Source organism: Podarcis tiliguerta (assembly GCF_965153285.1).
Source record: "Podarcis tiliguerta genome assembly, chromosome: 3".
Lineage (NCBI taxonomy): Eukaryota > Metazoa > Chordata > Lepidosauria > Squamata > Lacertidae > Podarcis > Podarcis tiliguerta.
The window spans coordinates 112,906,484-112,924,686 of NC_139536.1; the positions used below are offsets into that span (position 1 = coordinate 112,906,484).

The 18,203-nt window shown below is 42.5% G+C and overlaps 1 protein-coding gene across 4 annotated transcripts in view; it reads right to left on the minus strand.

Annotated features, from left to right (window-relative positions):
* MEIS1 (Meis homeobox 1) overlaps nucleotides 1-18,203 on the minus strand; it is a 150,320-nt gene that overhangs the window by 6,835 nt on the left and 125,282 nt on the right. The window lies entirely within an intron of this gene.

Sequence of the window (18,203 nt, forward strand, 5' to 3'; positions counted from 1 at the left end):
AAGTCTGAGGTCAAGGTGAGGTCACAGCTATACAGCAATGGACCTCATAATTCTGCTTCCTTCTGCTAGGCTCGAACATTTACAGCAAACATCTTGTTAATTTGTAATTACTGTATCATTGATGAACCAAGAGGTTGTGGCGGATGACCTGGTTCAGATTAAAAGTAGGGAGTTTAAAAACAAAAAACACCACTTGAACTTGCATCCTGAGCATTTTGCCTAAACCATTAGTTCGGAAATTGTTATGGAAAAGATAATACTTGATTCAAATGCAAAGTGATAATAGTTTATAAGGGCTACACATAGGTTTGTAATATAAAAAATAAAGCTTAAATCAAAGCTTAAATCAATAATCCATGAGGGAGATCAATAACATCAGAATCTAATGCTGAATTAGCTGGTTTCCCCTGCCCCCCTGATGAACACCACTCAATGTTTCTGTCCTTTAGCAAGCATGAAAAGTGTGCTAGAGAGCAGAAACAGTGGTGCACTGGCCTTCATTTCAATAGTCAAATCTGATAGACAAACAGAAGAAGACGCCTTCACCCCGGTATGGCTCCCCTTTATCACATACACAGCCCAACAGGACAATGACAATAATCCACCAACAGCATACAAATCAATATAGCTAACCTGATCCAAAACACCCACCCACCTCACTCACACACGAAAACAAAGATCACCACAGCCAATCACAAGCAAACAATCACACCCTAGGCCAACCCCAACCTCTCTCACCACCAAAGGAACACAAGTGAACAACACAAGCAACGCTGACCCCAAACTCTACATACATTAAACGTAATAGAAACACCGCCACCCGACCCCACCCCATCCATCTTCCCTCTCTCCACCCCCCCTTTCTTTTTTCTTTTCTCCCCTAATGCCTCAACAAATGAAACGGATTTGTAAAAATGTTACATGGGGGGGGGGGGGGAATACGAGGCATTACACTTACTTCTGTAAAACAAGAAAATCCTTAATAATAATAATAATAATAATAATAAATCTGATAGTCTACCCTTCTGCAGAAAGGAATAAGCCTAGCATTTCAAACAGGACATCGAAATTTCATTCACAGATAGATTTGTATTTTTTTGTTGCTGGCCATTCCACATCTAATTTAAGGGCCAATGGTGATGGCCTTTTAATTTCTCTTTGCTACAGCCACGGACCTCATAATTCTGCTTCCTTCTGCCAGGCTCGAACATTTACAGCAAACACCTTGTTAATTTGGTTGGGATCCTTAAGCAGAGTCCCTTGCAAATGCCTATGAAGAATATTATTATTAAGCTACCAATTCCTTCAACCTACAACACTACTGGCTGGTGCCGACTGAGACTGGTAGGACAGAAGACAGAGAGGCCAGCAGAATTAGTTGGTAGAGCCAACTAATTCATGTTTTCTCCCCATCCTTCTTCACTACCAGTTCAACAATGGGAACACTCAGGAGGAGGAGCCAGTGAAGCTAAATCCAGGACTGGATGAGTGTAAGAAGACCGGCAGGTGGGGACTAGCTGAGGGCAGAATGAGAGTGGTGGGGCAGTGCACTATGCATCCCCATGGACCAGCCTCTTCTGTATCCAAGTATTTCCTGAAAATGAAGTGTAAATCTATATATCAAATGAAATTTCTGAAGCAATTTGCCTTATTAGGTTTTGCAAACGTGGTACGTGTTATTGGAACCCTCACTGTTGAACATTACGGATGCTGGGAAGGGTCAAAGGTTCATATTGTTCCAACCCAGTAAATGCTCTGAACTTATCGCTAATATAGACCCTTGATACTTTAGCAATCTTAAAGGGGGCATGGCAAGCATGTGATGCTTCTTAGGTAAAGTGTGTCATGGAATAAAAGCATACCTTTTTAAACTGCTTAGTTCATATGGTGATTTATAATGAGAAATGAGAATTACTACAAGTATGTAGAAAGAACACTGATTTTTATCCTAACACAAATTCTGAAAGTGAAAACAATGATCTTAAAATCATTTTATAATGACAATATACTGAGCATGAAAATCAGACCTATGAGCAAAGGTTATAGTAATTTTCCTTTCTCATTATAAAGCACCATGTGAAATAAGCAATTAAAATTTTCTACCTTTCCCCCTATTCATTATCTTACACCATGACCAATTAGAAAATTGTTTGCACTTCAGAAAGTCACTTTCATACAAACCCTCAAAGGACAACTACAAAGAAGAAAAAAATGTTTTACTAGAAGCCCATGGTGGTCTTTAATTTTTGCAGGTAAGTTGCATTTATCCTTGTGAGGCATTTGAAAGCTTTCCCTGCACATGGATTGCTCTATGTCCTGAGCCACAAAAGACAACTAAAGAAAAGTTCATATGCAAGGGCAATTAGCTTGCATGTGTACGACTCCTTTTGTGTTTGAAGGCGCACCATTTTCCGAGAGAAAAGCATAACGGAAGCATGCCATTCTGTATGGACATTTCTCCGCTGACTGGTGCTCCCAAACTCCTATCCCAGCACCAGTCGCCCATTAGGTTAGGTTGAGTGAAAGGAAGAAAAGGGGCTGGTCACTCAAGGTGCCTGCCTTCCATGCAAAAGATCAACGTTCAGCGTCTTCATTCTAACCTCCCTTGTCAACACTGACCATTTGTTGGGCGGGTCTACTTCTTTGTTCCTAAAGCTATGTGACAGCAGCAACATACACAGAATTTTAGTTTGTGCTTGCAGATCCCTGGATGGAGCCTACTCATTTTCCAACGTCAATTTTAGCCTTCGCAGAACGAGGCGAGTAAACTGATGATAGACCCCTGTCCTAGGCACAAACACCACCACAGCTCAGCTTAGTTCAGCCCTGTGTTCATGTTCAGATGCAGTTTCTTTCTTTCATAAAACTTAATATACCACATCATAGCAAAAACAACAAACAGCAATAACCCTCAAAGTGGTGGTGTGATTGTGTCCTCTGGCTCCTGAAACCTGCCAACCTTGCTGTCTGACAGCACCAGTGGCGTAGCGTGGGGGGTGCAGGGGGGGCCGGCCGCACCGGGCACAACATCTGGGGGGGGGGCGCGCTCGCACTCGCAGCTCTCTGCCCCTACCTGGCTCACTCACTCTCTCTCACTGCAGTGCTGGCTGTACGAATCCGATCCGAGCCGCAGGGTCGCCGCCCACTGTGGAGGGGAGGGTGCCAGGCATGTGGTGCGGTGCGGAGAGAGAGCGAGGGACTATCTGGGGGAGGGACAGTGCAGCGGGGGGGGCGCAAATTACTTGCCTTGCCCCAGGTTAGGGGGTGCAAATTACTTGCCTTACCCCGGGTGCTGACAACCCACGCTACGCCACAGGACAGCACCAACCTCTTGTTCATCAGGCTCAGCATGCAGCAAATGCTTACAAGCTGGCGCACACTGACCACTAGAACAACAGAAGGCAATTCTGGCAAGTAGACTGAACAGGAACTGCGGATCCCCTATGTAAGAAGCCGGCCCATCCTCATCCAACTGCCAGAAGAAAATGAGTCACTGCAAACTGTGACATAGTGATAGTGATTGGATGTACACTCACACTGAGTCTGGCTACTTGGGCAAGGACAGTCTCTTTGCTTCATGGCTGAGTTTTCCTTATCAGGGCAGCTGTATGCTGCAAGTGTACTTTCAAGCAGGGGCAGTTGGGTAGTTTGAATTTAGGGTGGGCCAGAGTCCCAGTGGTTGTGACGGGGGTCAGGTGGCAGGCTGCCTGCTGCACTGCTAATAGTTTTAAGGAGAGAGAGCGCTGAGAATGCTTTGCCGCACAGCTTTTCTTTAATGAAAATCAAAATCATATTCTCAGTGCAGTGGACAGGTTTGGGGTAGTCATCCAAAACTGGGGAACATTTATCCAGTAGCTGGGACAACTCTTACTGAGGAATATCATCTAATAAAACCTAGAATGCTCTATTAAGAAAAACAAAAATATTTAAAATGTGTGTTTTACTGAAGATTTTTTTTATTGTGCATTAAAGCCACCAATAGGACTGCCCCCGCTAAAAAACTTGCATCTCAATAAACTCTTCAGTCTAGTATTTCCCTCTAAATCATCCTATAGATGATCTAACAGCAACAAAACACAGTCACATCCATGTGCCTCATGTTTCTTTAAATATGTTTCACACAAACACTTCATAGTTATCTTTTCCTTAAGTATTCTCATATGGATTTCATGTTTAGTAGCTATTCTGAAAAGCAGCCATGTGTTTGGGTGCCTTTAGGGTGATTTCAGAGGAAAGAACATTTTCCTTCTGGGCAAAGTAATAAAATGACATTCTTGCTCCTCCCCCTAGAAGTCAACTTGAGGTCAGCTCCCAATCCTTCTATCTGTTTAAATAAACTGGTCCAGCTGTTTGTTTCCAAAATACCCTTTAACCTTCTGTTCCATCCTCCCTGTCTTTGTAACAGAATACTTTACTTTGCATCATAGTAAATTCCATGCCACTATACATAAAAAGTAAATAAATACGGTACCTTCATGAAAGGGTTTCTTCTATTTACAGTTCAAAATATCCCATTACATTAAAAAGGGAATGTTTTGCTCTGAGAAAACTCAGTCCAGTTTCAGCATATTTACAATTCATTTTCATTTAAAAGAATCATTGATACTTTGAACTCCCCCCCTTAATGACAAAACATATATACGGTAATATTCCTTCCAAGTCTTCAAAAATCAGTTAAAACAGAGAGCCTAACAGTAATTTTCTACCCTATCTCAAGGGCTTGACATGGGTCTCAATGTATCCAAATCTTATTTCCTCTTCAGAAACCCAATGAGGTCAAAAGTCATTTAGTGAATTTCATTGCTAAATTCACATTTTAACTTAAGTGTCCCAAGCCCAGACACAACTCTCTATCCACAGCCTGCCCATGGAAAAAGTCCTGTTGCCTTTAATGGCTTATTTCACTTTCAACACAAAGCCTCTTACAGTTCAAACGACTCCAGTTTTAAAAATGCAAGTACAGATTTTCCTACACGGAAAGCACTTTTGTGTAAGAAATGTGTGAAAATCTCATGTAGACTCAGGTTATGTGTTACAATCGCGAGCACGTATCTGTCAAGGTGCATTTACCTCTACACACATGCCTTGTCTGTTGACAAAGCTGCTGCCATGTAGAATTTTCCCCTCCAGCCCAAAGACCTCAAACGTTATAATTAGCATCAGCTGTTAAACAGCAAGATAGATGTATCATAATATTGGGAAAGTTATATTTTCTGGCAATCTGCCAAGCAGAGCCAGTTGCATCTATGTTTTCCTTTTGCATGTGTTGGGATCCAAAGATAAATGACAAGGAACGGATAAAATAAGAACCATCCCTGCAATCATAGCAATCGTTGGCTTTTCGCTATTCTCTCAATGGAAGAAGAATCAACGTTCTCAAGTCAAACCCATCCTCCCGGGAACAACAATTTTTTGCATCAACGTCATTACAGATTGTGTCCTGGTGTTTCCCCCCCTCCCCCACCCCCCTCCCCCGCAATGCCACCAAGTCTAACTCCTTCCTTCCAAGGGTCCCTCCATTGTGAGAGTACGCATCTCTGGTCACATGGATAAGATTCAGATCAAGACTCAGTGATGCAGCAACCCGCCTTTGAACTTTGACCTTCAGCTCCGCTGCCTCCACTGTGATGTACAAGTTTTGTTTCCTCTAAATGAAAGGCAGCATAACTAGCAACGACAAAGGAGAGCCCCGCCATTCTCTCCGTCCGAAAATATTTTAAACGTTACGAGCTCGAGAGCGAACGTTTTCACAGGGTCACAAAGCCACTCTAAGAGACACAATTTGGTAGTCTCGTAGTGCGCCCAGGGTGACACTTTTCACATAGATCTCCCCTCTTTCTATCTTGCTGTAGCAGTCCTTCCCTCCCTTCATTTTTTCCTTCCCCTCATTCTGTAGCCATTTGCATCGCTGGCTGAAGTGAAAAATCACCTCTCTTGTCTCCTTTGGAGCACAGTCATTTCACACTTCTGTCAACTGAATGAAACAAGGCCTTCCCTTGCTACCAGTGTCTGCTAAAGTCACTTTTGCTCAGTAATCTTGACTTATTTCTCCTAAAACATATACTTGTTCAAATAAGGCTTTGTAAAAAAAAAAAAAAATCTTTAAAAAGCACTCCCAGATTTTAAAGAAATGTTTAAGGTTAGATTCTTTAATCCTTTCCGATACATCTTCACAACCAACCCAGTATTTTGAACCTCAAGCAACGTGTTGGAAATTTCACACCAAAGACTGAAGTGGGGGGGGGGTTTGATGGTGGCCAGGGGTTTGCATATTAACAGTGGTACTACTAGGAGTAAGTGGCAAAACATGTTTCCTCCCCTCACAGTCAGTTGGAAACCATTTGTAGCATATGCAGCTGCAAGTTTAAGGAGAATCCGGTGCAAAGAATCGAAACCTGCTGATCATTACATGTTCAGTTTTTTTTAAAGCAGTGTAGCAATTGATATGGAAGAAGAAATAGCAAGAATCCAGCGTAAACAAATAAGATAGTCCCCTAAATGGGCCATGCAATTATTTTTATATTTATACTTTCTAAAGCATTGCTTCTAGCCTCTTTTCCCACATACACAACATTAAAAAACTTTTGAGATGGGCATATCTAGCAATACAGCCCTTCCCCTTACTAGTTCTGATGTATTAACTGGTACAATAGAAAACAATTAAAGGAATATACTCAGATTTTAGGTTTACTGTTAACTTTATCTTAGAAGGTTACTTTTGTAAGACATTTTGGCACCCAAGACAAACCAAACCAAAAAATGACACACACCCCTTCTCCACCAGGGAAGAAGTGGTGAGTGAATATCTACATCGGGAACAAGTGGAGAGGTAGGGGGAGAATGATCAACATTGCGATCTGCTGCTTCTGTGGACCCTGCAACCTGAGGCGGTCGCCTCACCAGGCCACATGGGTGAAGCAGCCCTGTTTGTAACTGTTTACTTTTTAATTTTGCAGAGCCATGGAGCCCATCATAATCATTATAAAATATTGCTAGTTAGTAGTCTTCAGTACTTTAAAATGGGAACCAAATATTAAAGGGTCTCTAAAAGCACCCAGTAGAAGCTCTTTTTTAACTTCAGTTCAGCTCCAAGCTGATTATAACCTTCAATTCTATGCTTTCCAGTCATCCCTTATTTGTAAAAGTAAGTTCTTAATCTAATGAAAAGAAAGTTGATTCAATGTAAACTTAAACCGTATGAAGTAATGCTTGGCAATTCTTCTTGGTTTCTACCGCTTGCAAATAAAGACAGTTCAGAACTATAAATGCGGTACATCATTTAACAACAAAAGGGAGGCAGGAAGGAATGACACTCCCCTCTCTGCTTACCACCCAATTCAGAAACAAAATATTGGAGTGTACTAAAACCACAGTAATTCCATTAATCAGACTTATGAGTGCATCTAGAAGACTTATCTGGAAGCACTGGAGTATTTGTCAAATTACTATACACGGGTGGTTGTTAAACGTTGTGTAAGGCATTTAAGAACAAACTACAAATAAAGCTGTATGCAAAACTAGTGATGAAAACCCACTAATTAATTTGACAATTTGATGTAAGGTACTAATGAAAGCAATGTGCTGCTCTGCAATTTAGTTTTAAAAATAGCTCCTGACTTCAAGTGTTACTATGTGACCCTGCAATTGTATTCATGCTGTGGATTCAGAAGAAGTTTCTTTAAAGCTGGAGAACATTGTTTATATTCTCTCACAGGCACAGCCAGATAATGTACCAAGCATATCAAGTGTAGAGATGGAAGGGATGAATATGAGATCAGGTATGTACACCCAATATGTATGCCTGGAGAATCCTGGCTTTTACGAGTCAGGCATGTAAGAGACATCTTTTGTCAGTGCCCTTCTTGATCTCCTTTTGAACACTTCAGAAAACTTTTCTATCCCATAATTCACTTTCCCCTCTAAATTCACCCAAATGCATAGCTCTGGCACTCTGGAGAATTGTGAAGGAGGGTCAAGGACAACATTATTTGCACCAGACTGTGGGGAAAATATAGCCACTTATGTAGCTGCATTTGTCATTGTTAGATTTACTTCCACTGCACACACAAACACAGCCTCAGCCTCTTTCCCCACCAACGCAGTCCTCATAAAAAGAAGATCAATAATAGATAACAATAATAAATAGCAGTAAGTGACCTCCCAAAATCCTTTTCCTGTAAAGCTAAACAATATTCCCTGGTTAGCCTTCAAAAAATTTGTAGTAGCGAAAGAAGCATGCACACACACACACACACACACACACACACACTCCTCAACATGGTGAAACAATAACAGGAATAAAATAGGGAGACTGGCATATGGACATCTTTGAATGAAGATATGCCAACAGGTGATCCATGTTGCCTAGTAAACACAGTTGCCAAAACAACCTCTTCTGCATTATTGTAAATGCTGCTCTAAGGTTGATTGCTTAAGGTTAGACTTGCAACAGCCTAAAGATCCACGCATAACAAAATAAAATGTTAACAGCTAAAAATTGGATCAGCAGAGCAATGTTAACAGATTTTTCACACTTTGGCACTACATGAACAGCACAGCTAACAATGAGCTTTGGTTTCTGGCACTAAAATAATTCTCATTTCTTTCTTATGATGTCCTGTTCTGAAGTAGAGGAGGCCATTCCCTTTAAAAAGTTGTTTGCAATTCTTTCTTTCCAGTCCTTGTCACTAATACCACTTGACTACTATCTGGTCTGAGGTGATGGACTCGACTGTCGTTATCTGAGCTTGAGACAATCACAAACACCCCTGCAAACTGGTGCCAAGATTGTCGTCGCATTTTAACAACAGTGTACATCTTCTAGCATTTATGTGGGAAATAAAAAAGTGCCCTTCTTTAGTTTATTAATTGTTTTTATCAATTTCTCACTTCTTCGAGCAGCTTACAACAACAAAATCCATAAAACAGAGAAAAGCAACAATTAATAAAAGGAATATTGTATCAAAATAACTCATGTTATGCTTGCAAAGCTGTTGCTGGGTACCCAAAGAAACAAGGGGAGGATCTGGCCTCAAGGTCTGGATTAATATCAGGGAGGAGTAAAAGCCTGAAGCAGAAGCTCATGTTATACACCCTTCGACTTTTTATTTGGAACATTACGACACCGATCCAAATAATGTGTACAGCATCAGCTGCTGTTAAATTTAACTTTGTATAAATAGTTTTAGGTACATTTTTTAACATAATGTTATTTCATGTGAACAGGCATGGGGTAGGGGAGAGAGAGAGAATTTCCTTACACTACATTGAAATACAGTTGTAAAGTTCTCGTTTCTATTCTATGAACTTTTCAGGTTTGATCTGAACGTTGAACCCTGTACAGAATGTTCTCTGCGTATGCAAAACAACTACCACTTATATTTGTTCTAGAACCATGGTTCCCAATGTGGGACATACGCCCCACAGGGGGGCAATTCGATTTTTAAGGGGGACAATTCGAGAATGAGTTAGAGCAAGTTAACGGCCTTTTAGGCTTCCTCCACGTGAATAGGAGTTCACATTTTGAATAATAAGAATTATATATCAAGGGGGGGTGGGCATTAGGATTTTAGAGATGGCTAAAAAAGGGGTTGGGAACCACTGTTCTTGAATTTTCAAACCATTTCACATTCATTCTCTTGCTGTGGTGCTTACAGCAACCCTGCAAGGTAGGTGGGTATTATTAATCCTAGATTGCTGATACAGAGCTAAGGTAAGGCAAAGTGGCAAGTTGATGGAAGAAGTGAAACTTGAACCAGAGATTCTCTTAGCTAAGAGTCTTCGCTACTAGGCTACCCCAATTCTTTGGTGTATTGTTTGTGCACATGTAGGTTCTATGAGAAATTCTAATTTCTTGTTCTCACCAACAGGATTCAATCCATGTGTCCTGTCCTGCTGCTTTGATATGAGCCCAAGGAGGAAAGGGGGAAATGTAGGGCAGGTAGCAACACACCTGAGGTGAAATGCACATACAGTATACGCAAATGAGTGTGCCAATGTGTCTGCAGTGAGAAAGAAAACTCTTCACTACTGCAAGTGCATCTGCAAAAGGACATCCAGCAGAGATCCTCCAGTTGTAAACAGCCTGGTGAGTTTAGGTTCTCCTTGCCTGAAGACTAAATTATATTTTACTTCAGGCATAGGCAAACTCAGCTCTCCAGATGTTTTTGGGACTACAACTCCCATCATCCGTGGCCACTGGTCCTGTTAGCTAGGGCAGCTTTTCCCAACCTTGGGCCTCCAGCTGTTTTTGGACTACAACTCCCATAATCCTCAGCTAGCAAGACCAGTGGTCAGGGATGATGGGAATTGTAGTTGGGAAACAGCTGGAGGCCCAAGGTTGGGAAACACTGAGCTAGGGGTGATGGGAGCTGTAGTCCCAAAACATCTGGAGGGCCGAGTTTGCCTATGCCTGTTTTACTGTGACAAGACTGCAACCTATCTTGTACACAAAATCATTTCTATTTTGGATCAACTCAGTGTGGTGAATGATAGTAACTATAAGCCAGAGTATTGATTTACTGAATGCCCAGCCTTTCCTGCTTATTTGGATACATTTCAATTAGTACTGCCCACAGATGTCTGTTTGGAGGGAGGCATGTGACTGGATACAAGTTGGACTCAAGCCTGTTATTGCTCATGCAAATATGACTGATGAAGGGAGATGTCGAACTTCTATTGCAGTGAGGTAGGGTCAGCCCAATAGGGACGCGGGTGGCGCTGTGGGCAAAACTTCAGCGCCAACGACTTGCCGATCGCATGGTCGGCAGTTTCGAATCCCCGCGGCGGGGTGCGCTCCCGTCCTTCGGTCCCAGCGCCTGCCAACCTAGCAGTTCGAAAGCACCCCCGGGTGCAAGTAGATAAATAGGGACCGCTTACCAGCGGGAAGGTAAACGGCGTTCCGTGTGCTGCGCTGGCTCGCCAGATGCAGCTTGTCACGCTGGCCACGTGACCCGGAAGTGTCTGCAGACAGCGCTGGCTCCCGGCCTATAGAGTGAGATGAGCGCACAACCCTAGAGTCTGGCAAGACTGGCCCGTACGGGCAAGGGTACCTTTACTTTACCTTTAGGGTCAGCCCAAGACATTTTGACACCTGATGCGAATGACAAGATGCTCCCCCTGCAGGGGAGGAGTGGGTGAGTGAAGTTCTACATTGGGGAAAAGGGAGGGGGAATCTAATCAACCTATTCACCTTAAAAGGCAGCCTCCACCATTTTATCCCTAGGGGTAGGAGAAGACCAGCAGTACCTCCTATTCACCAAGAGACCACTGAGGAGGAGGCAGATCTGGCTTCCAAGGATTGTGCCGCAGTCATTGCTGCTATCTGGGCAGCTGCAGTGGCTGAAGCATTCATTAGACACCAGATCTGCTGGCTCTGTGGATCCTGCCGCTTGAGGCAGTCACTTCACCTTGCCTCATAGGTGGGCCGGCCCTGCAGAGTGGGTAGGATGCAAGACAGGCTTACATCCAGGTCATATAGCTTCAGCCTAAAAACCCCCAAGTGTAATAGCATGCATTTGGTAAATACCACATCTCCAAGATACTATTCTGGGGCATGGTATTGAATTGGTATTGAATTAATAAATTATATGGGGACGCGGGTGGCGCTGTGGGTAAAAGCCTCAGCGCCTAGGGCTTGCCGATCGAAAGGTCAGCGGTTCGAATCCCCGCGGCGGGGTGCGCTCCCGTTGTTCGGTCCCAGTGCCTGCCAACCTAGCAGTTCGAAAGCACCCCCGGGTGCAAGTAGATAAATAGGGACCGCTTACTAGCGGGAAGGTAAACGGCGTTCCGTGTGCGGCTCTGGCTCGCCAGAGCAGCGATGTCACGCTGGCCACGTGACCCGGAAGTGTCTCCGGACAGCGCTGGCCCCCGGCCTCTTGAGTGAGATGGGCGCACAACCCTAGAGTCTGTCAAGACTGGCCCATATGGGCAGGGGTGCCTTTACCTTTACCTTTAATAAATTATATATTTCCCAGCTCTCTGCTTTTGACCTGGCTGTAGTACTAAATGCTGGAGTACAAGCTTGGTACACAGACTACCCTATAAAGATGAGACATGGCCACGTTTATCTAACACTGAAAATACCTGCTGAATATGGCTAGTCTGGAGAGGCCATTATGCCTGAAGCCTTGCAACTTTATGTCATGATCTGTCCTCCTTGAGCCAATCTGTAAGTATTACAGAGGTCACCACCTGTACCATATGTTACCATAATGAGTGGAGCAGGATTAAAGAGGTTTACAAATCCCTCTAAAGCCTAAGCGAGGAAGATGTAGGGTTTTTTGAGGGAACCATAGCTACAATAATGGTCATAAACTCGATCACACAGCAACCAAACCAGAGGCAAAAATACAAAGCTGGACAACATGTATCACCAAAATTATCTTTTAAAAAATTGCAACTGTAATATTAAAGTAAATCGTAAGATACAAGCAAGTAGTACCAATTCCTGCACACCAGAATGTCATTATTTGATTTTGTTTTCATATCACCTCCTTTCAGGGTGGTGAAATAACTATTTTAGGTAGTTATCTTCACGTTGATTTGGCCATTTGCCATCTTTCATGGTCTTTCAGTGGCCCTGAATTTAATAGTATTAACAAATCCAAGCTTAGTAGATCCTTTTATACAGACAAAAAAAATGGCAATCAAACTAGCAACAGAACTGCCATTTAGCTACAGATCTTGAAACAAATGAAAAGCACTTTAAAAGTATTTCTTAGTACTACATAATTACTTCAGACATTGTGTCAGTCCATGCTTTGTGTTAACCAGAGAATGCAAACCATAGCTTGGGCTTCTAAACATGAATCAGGCAAACAATCGTGTCAGGTCCCTGCATGCTTTCATTGTCCAACCTCTTAGTTTCGTAAGTTCACTACTCATTGTACAGCAGCCTTTGGAGGCAAAGAAATGGTTGTAAAAATGGCTTGTTGATTAAGATACCGCAGCAAACCATAGATGACACATACGGGCATCTCCCACTTACATGAGGATTACATTCCTGGGTACGGCGTGTACTGTATACATGCAATCATTATAGTGGGGGCATCTACAAAGCCTGTAAACTTCCTCTAAACTTCTGGAAACCCATGAAAAACCTTTTAAGAGCCAACAGCACTTACCAGACTAGTACTTCAAACTGTGGTTTCAGATTATGAGTGGTCTGCTGATTGCAAATCATGGTCTGCCAACTCTGACCTCACCTCTCACCAGAGGTTACACTGCTTTAACCACAGTTTGGTCTTAGCCCTGAATTAAACATGTAAACCTGAGAAGCAGTGTGGTGAAAGGGAGTTCTTTATCTCTACCCAATGCATTGTATGGATATTAGGTGTTAGAAGAGGGGTTGCACCTCTGGTGAGGGACACATCATGCTCCTTCTGGAGTAGTATGTCCACTTTTTATCCCTACCCTGTACTCAGGTCTCTCTCTGTGGCTCCCAGAAGCTGTCAGCATGCGACAGTGGCCACACCCCAGGAAATGGCTGGCTGGCTGAACTAGGAGAGGATAGCCAATGGGTCTTAAGCCCCCTGTGAGTTAGGGACTTCTCCTGCATGTGAAGACAAGCTCTGGCAGATTGAACGGACAAGACTAATAGTGGATCCAACAGCCAAGAAGGCGGATTCTGCATGTGCTGTAGAGGGGCAGATGGGGCTGGTCAACCTAGGAGAGTAGTCTGCCTAGGAGAAGGAAAACTCTGATACTAAATCTCTACTGCCTTGCATGATATCTTTGGGAGTAGAAAAGTAGTAAACCCACAAGCTATTTCCGGCGCTCTTCCGGGTCGAAGGAGCGCTCGTGCACATGCGCACATGCTATTTCCGGCGCTCTTCTGACCAAGAAGTCGGTCCCTGCTGCGAGAAAAAAAATGGCGCTGTGGGGGGGAAAGCACAGAATTCCCACACCGATCCACAGAACGGCCATGGGCTGCTTCCAGGAAGCTCATGGGCCTGAAACAGCCCATGGGCCTTAGGTTGCCGACCTCTGAACTAAACCATAGTTTTACTTAGTATATTGTCTGAACCCAAGCTCATAGTTTATCTCCTCCAAATCTTTGCTCTAGCTTGAGGTTTGAATGGACCAAGACAAACCATGAGCCTGGGTTTGGGTGATATGCTAAGTCAAACCATGGTTTAGCTCACAGCAACAGGACCAGAGAAGCAGCAAATAAGCTATGATCCCCTCTCCCAGAACCCCTTCATCTGCACTAAGCCATGGTTTAACCAGGCTACATTGTTGCAACAATTACAATTGATATTAAAGGATCATATTGTTACACGCTTCCATTATAATTTTAAAAGTATACATTATTTACACTGGATCATGCTGAGGACCCTCAAAAGTGCTTCCTTCCTACATGCCTGTAGCTCTGTTTTGTTTCTATGAAGACAAAATTGTTTTATCCAGCAAGGAGGCAACATCTTCCCATTTTTAATATTTCAGGCTGACTTTTTAACCACTCAAAATGCAGTTTCTTTTATGTAGGCTCAGCCTGAAGCAAGTTTATGATGTAAGTGAGAGAGAGGGTCTCTGAGGGAACAGTTCTCTGTTCACTGGCATTTCAATTCTCAATGGCTAATCACTACACAGCAGTCTCAATAACTGTTGGCACAAAATAGGTGGAGATCAGGTCTCTCTAAGCACAAATATGCCAGGAAGACTTGTTCCAGATACCAGCTTCTCTGCAATATTATACTCTGCCATCCTTTTAAGACTGGTTTTTGTTATTGCTTAATTAGAAGGATTCTATCCTTGATTTTTTGCAAGTGTAGTAGAGGGATGGCACTACAATAATGAATATTTTTATATATTCTGGATTTAGACAAAAGAAATGAAAGGAAGAATTCTGTTCTGTACTCCTAACAGACCAGAATAAAGACACTGTAAAAACATTGGGGGTGGGGGAGAGACAAAGAATTAGAGTATGTTTGAAAAGAGAGTTTTAATATTATCTCTATGAAACTTGAAAGCAGATCAGCGACAGAATATTATTCACATTCCTACCACTGTCTGGTACCTTTACCACTGCTACTATCACGAAAAGAGATAGAATGCTGAAGGAAAAATTAAGTCTAGGTTCCAAATTTTAATGTGCAAGCTTTTACATACTGTATCACAGCTGGCATATATGTGTATATTCTGCAGATGTGATTACTGACAGGATGAAGGTAATGTCTCCTTCCTTATAAATGTGTTTCTGTAAGAACAGATTTGTACATCTAACTGTATTTGGTTTATATGTTAAAATAATTAGCTACCTATTGCTAATACAGTGGTGCCCCGCAAGATGAATGCCTCGCAAGACGGAAAACCCGCTAAACGAAAGGGTTTTCCGTTTTGGAGGTGCTTCACAGGACGAATTTGCTATGGGCTTGCGTCGCAAGACGAAAATGTCTTGTGATTCCTGGGGGGTTTTTTTCGCTCCCCACCCCCTTTTTCTAAGGCACTAAGCTGCTAATAGCCTTTTAGCAGCTAATCCGCTAATCCCTTAAGCCTTTAATAGCCGCTAATAGCCGCTAAACCGCTAATAGCTCTAATCCGCTAATCCGCTAATGGGCTTGCTTCACAAGACGAAAAAACCGCTAGACGAAGAGACTCACGGAACGGATTCTTTTCGTCTTGCGAGGCACCACTGTACAAAATGGAAAAACCTCAACAATAACTATGTCATGAATCCTCAAACCCTTTATTGTTTACAACTTTAAAATGCAGTTTATAGGACTGTGGCAACTCTGTCCCTGCCATCTTTTAAAAATGCAAATTACTTATAAAGTACCTATTTTATTATAAATACATATTTTGGTCTAAGCTGTTTCTCAATAGTGAGTGTGTGTATGTGTGTGTGTGTGTATTCCTGCAATTGCTATGACCATTATGGTCAAAACAACAACAATAAATGAAGCATGACCCCCATTTTTATAAAGTACATCAGTAACAGAATTAAAGAATTCAGAAAGGACCCAGTAGCTAAATGTTGGCCTAACACAGGTATTCATTCTATAGACAGGGGGAAAGCACAGGAGCCGAGATCATAAACCCATTGGCGGAGGAAGAGGAGTGCGGGGGGAGCACACCGCCCCCAGCAGCGCGATCCGGTGGGGTGCCATCGCGGCTGCCCCCCACCCGTGCTGGACGCCACGCCCCCGCAGGCAGCATACCATGCCCCAGGATGCATGCCACACCCCTGCAGGCGATGCACCCCGCCCCCGGGACATGAACTAGCCCCGCCCCCTCCTGCTGTCTGCCCCCCCCCCCCGGTGCTGGAGCATGAAGCTCCACTACTGCATAAACCTTACTGTTGTCTTGTGCCCAAGAATAAAGTTGCACATTGATGTTCAACTCACAGTTCAATCCTATGCCTATCCAGAATTAAATCCCACTATGTTCAGTGGGATTTAATCTCAGGTAAATTTCATGGGACCGCAGCCTCAAAGAACCTTCAAGTACTAGTGAACCAGTATCCTCGTCTGCAGTTTCTATTTTCCTAGCAACACTACAGAGTTTTGCATTCCCCCTGGCACTAACCCCTGATTTAAAAAAAAGAGAGAGGAGTCAAAGTGAATTATTTCTTAGAACTAACCGCTTAAAGCTACTTCCTTGCTTAGAAATACAGCAAATCACAGAAATTAACTACAGCTTTAGTTCAACAAAGTTTTGGCTTCCGTCAACCTGCTAGATTTTAAAACAACCATTTGGGAATTAAGGTCACAATTTAATAATAATAATAATAATAATAATAATAATAATAATAATAATAATAACAACTTATTTATTTATACCCAACTCATCTGGCTGGGTTTTCCCAGCCACTCTGGGCAGCTTCCAACAGAATATTAAACAGAATAAAATTTCAAAAATTAAAAACTTCCCTAAACAGGGCTGCCTTCAGATGTCTTCTGAAAGTCAGAAAGTTGTTTATTTCCTTGACATCTGATGGGAGGGCATTCCACAGGGCGGGCGCCACCACTGAGAAGGCCCTCTGCCTGGTTTTAGAACACTGGGGGATAGACAGTTTTCATTTGCCATACAATGAGCATTAGATGTATTTATATTTATTTATCTTTATAGAAGAGCTTCATATATTATCCTCTGTGTTGAGGCCATAAAAGTGTTAGTTTTCAGTCTGCAGATCTAGTTTTTATATATATCTTTATATTTTACATCACACTTTGCTAGAGTGTGTCTGTCAAATCAACTGCTTCCCTACTAAGCTAAGCTATCTTTTTTGTTCTAGATCAGAAACCAAAATAATAGCAATTTACTGCTCTAAATTGCTTAGTTTGGGTAGGGTCATATGCGTAACCTATAAACATATTAAATATGCAGTGGCAGTTAAAAGTCTTATTAATTTACTGTCTTCTCAATTTTAATCTTGGGTTTAACCTCTGTCTACCAGGGGTCTCCATCCTTTTTTGGACCAAGGGCACGCTTGGAAATCTGAGAAACTGTTGTGGGCACCACCACAAAATAGCTGTCAACAAATCTTCCTTCAGCCAAAGACCTGGTTGAAGAGGAACCTTTCCACCTGGTTCCTAATGGTGTATAATAAAGGCCAGGTAAGGCTTCCTGTGGAGAGCGTTCCACAAATGGGGAGCCACTGCGGAAAAGGACTATTCTTGTGTATGTAGAATGTAGAATGTAATGATAGTTTCTAAACACTTATTATCCACATGACTAAATGGACTAGTGGGTGTTCACTTTTCCTTACAGAGCAACAGCATGCATGCTTTTTCCTACTAAGGAAATAGTTAAGCACAAAACAGCTTTCACAACTTATATCGCAATACGTATTGGCTTTCAGACTAACACTTCATCCTTCAAACTGTTTGCCCAGCTTGCCGTTAGCTCTCTGGGACTATTTAAATAATGATTCTAGCAAAATACTTTTGACTGGTTTCAATGATTTCTTTTGGCATTTACCCCACAGTTTTTAGCTACCAAGTTCTTCTGCCTGCTTCCAGTCAAGAACAGAGAAACAGACCACAGATGCAAAATGAGCATGACAGTTAAGGTAGGAGGCATGAAAATTAGCTAAGACTTACTGAATACATAAATATGGAAATCTGTTTGCAGCCACTGTACCATGTGCATTTAGAGGACCTGATTTTACACACATATTTTGAATGGGCGCAATCCAGCCAAATTTAGGTTTTTGTAAACCTTACTAATTTCAGGCATGTGGTTAATTTGATTCTCAATGA